Here is a 3,032-nt window from a genome sequence, read left to right as displayed (position 1 = left end):
GATTATGGTACAACTTCCAAATTTACTTAGCAGATTTTATTTATGTCTTTATAGTATATATGAATTATTTACTTAATAAGAATAAATATATAACATAAAACAAGTAAATTGAAGGAAAGCCATGTGTGGCATAATTTTACCTACATAAAACATGTACATATATGTTTATATATGAAAGAAAATTCTAGGAGGATACATACCTAATACTTAATAGGGATTTTCTGTTACTATTAAAAGGTGGAGTTATGGTAAGAATTCAACATTCTTTATACTGTTTGAATGTTTTATGCATTATGCATTACAGAGTAATCTGTGCATAGTGACCTTAACCTTAGTTGACTAACCGAAGAAAGAAGTATATATTACATAATTCTTGTGTAATTAAATAGGCATTTCCATATAAATAACATGAAGGGTGTACTTTAGGTAAAGTTTATCTGAAAAACAACTGCAATTATTATCATTAGATTTTTTTTTAATTTTTTTTCAACGTTTATTTATTTTTGGGACAGAGAGAGACAGAGCATGAACGGGGGAGGGGCAGAGAGAGAGGGAGACACAGAATCGGAAACAGGCTCCAGGCTCTGAGCCATCAGCCCAGAGCCTGACGCGGGGCTCGAACTCACGGACCGCGAGATTGTGACCTGGCTGAAGTCGGCTGCTTAACCGACTGCGCCACCCAGGCGCCCCTAGATTTTTTAATGAAAAAGAAATTTATTGGAAGTCATAAGACTACCATTATAAAACATGATCAAGCTATCAGAAAATGTTTTTAAAAATGATACTTGGGTTAGATGGCCAAACCAAGATGGGTCAGTGAGAGTGGTGGTGATGGCCCCCTGGAGGTGGCAAGAAGGATGACAAGGACAGGAAAAAAAAGTACAAACTTCCTGTACCAACTACAGTGCAGAAAAAGAAGAAAAAGGGACCAGATGCTGCCAGCAAGTTGCCCCTGGTGACACCTCATACTCAGTGCTGGTTAAAATTATTGAAATTAGAGAGAATTAAAGATTATCTTCTCATGGAGGAAGAATTCATTAGAAATCAGGAACAAATGAAGCCTTTAGAAGAAAAGCGAGAGGAGGAAAGATCAATGGTTGATGATTGAGGGGGACCCCAAAGGTAGGAACATTTGAAAATATCATTGATGACAACCATGCCATTGTGTCTATATCTGTAGGCTCAGAACACTACATCAGCATTTTTTCCATTGTAGACAAGGGTCTGCTGGAACCAAGCTGCTCAGTCCTGCTTAACCTCAAGACATAGAGGTGCTCATGGATGACACAGATCCCTTGGTTACAGGGATGAAGGTAGGACAGTCCCCCCAGGAAACCTATGCTGATTTTGGGGGGTTGGACAACCAAATCCAGGAAATTAAGGAATCTGTGGAGCTTCCTCTCACTCATCTTGAATATTATGAAGAGATGGATATGAAGCCCCCAAAGGGGGTCATTCTAGATGATCTGCCAGGCACAAGCAAAACCTTATTAGCTAAAGCAGTAGCAAACCAAACCTCAGCCACATTCTTGAGAGTGGTTGACACTGAACTTATCCAGAAGTACCTAGGTGATGGGTCCAAACTCATTCAGGAATTGTTTTGAGTTGCAGAAGAACATGCACCATCCATTGTGTTTATTGATGAAATTGATGCCATTGGGACAAAAAGATAAGACTCAAATTCCAGTCGTGAGAGAGAAATTCAATGAACCATGTTGGAACCATTGAAACAGTTGGATGGATTTGATATAAGGGGTGACATGAAAGTTATCATGGCCACAAACTGAATAGAAACTGGATCCAGCACTTGTCAGATCAGGCTTCATTGGCAGGAAGATGGAGTTCCCCCTTGCCCAATGAAAAGACTAAGAAGTGCTTCTTTCACATCCAAACAAGCAGGCTGACACTGGCCAATGACATAACCCTGGACAAATTGATCATGGCTAATGATGACCTCTCTTGTTGCCAACGTCAAGGCAATTTATATAGAAGCTCGTCTGATGGCCTTAAGAGAGCATAGAATGAAACTAACAAATGAAGACTTAAAAAAATGTAAAGGAAACGTTCTTTATAAACAACAAGAAGGCATCCCTGAGGGGCTCTATCTCTAGCAGACCACAGTTAACTTCAGGGAAATGGCTGGGAGTGTCCCCACCCCTTAGATGGATGAGATTGGGGAAGCTGCCTAGAGGAATCCATGTTCTAGTTGCTCTTTATTAGCAAAATCTCCTTTGTACCTTTTTGAGCATATGTACAGGATACCCAATAGGCTGCCTTTATCTGTTGGTCACATGCAGTACTCTCTCCCCAATAAAGTGTGCCCCTGTCAAAAAAAAATGATACCTAAGGATCAGTTAAATTTAAGAAAACCTGGCATACATATAGACTATGCTATTTGTGATAAATGGGGGGAGCGTTGTCTGTCTTTAGTGTTTTCCTGAGTTTTCTTCCTTTTTTTTTTTTTTTTGTAAACCAGGTGAAGGAAAATAAATTGAAGTAATTTAGAGCCTTTGATGGCAAACAATTTCTTATTGAAAGTCCTGTTTTTCATAGAAATACACATGGTAAAAGTATATTTCACTTTCCTTAACTAGTTTAACAAAATCATAAGACTACATCATTTTTGGTAGGGAAAATCAAGTAACTTTCAAAATTAATGAACATGTAATATTATTCTTACATTTTACCGGATTGTCATTTTGCTGAAGACTAGGTCCATATCTTTCACTAATTTTTCTCAGCACTATATTCATTATGTGTTCAAATTCTCTCTAAAACCAATGGCTAAAATCAAGAAGACAAGAAACCCAAAAGCCCAAGTGTCCATTGACTGATGAATGGATAAAGAAGATGTACATACACATAATGGAATGAATACTACTCAGCCATCAAAAAGAATGAAATCTTGACATTTGTAATGAGATCGATGGAGCTAGTGTATTATGCTAAGTGAAATAAATGAGTCAGAGAAAAACAAGTATCATATGGTTTCACTCATATATTGAATTTAGGAAACAAAACAGAAGAACATA

General features: G+C 37.8%; 1 pseudogene; it reads left to right on the top strand.

The window, feature by feature from the left end:
• The first annotated feature begins 942 nt into the window (after positions 1-942).
• On the top strand, positions 943-2,111 carry LOC121025460 (26S proteasome regulatory subunit 4-like; annotated as a pseudogene).
• Positions 2,112-3,032: the final 921 nt, after the last annotated feature.

Source organism: Herpailurus yagouaroundi, unplaced genomic scaffold (genome assembly GCF_014898765.1).
Source record: "Herpailurus yagouaroundi ecotype Mexico unplaced genomic scaffold, PumYag 67641, whole genome shotgun sequence".
Classification (NCBI taxonomy): Eukaryota; Metazoa; Chordata; class Mammalia; order Carnivora; family Felidae; genus Herpailurus; species Herpailurus yagouaroundi.
Note: the sequence above shows the minus strand (reverse complement) of the source record. Positions and strands in the feature narration are given on the sequence as shown.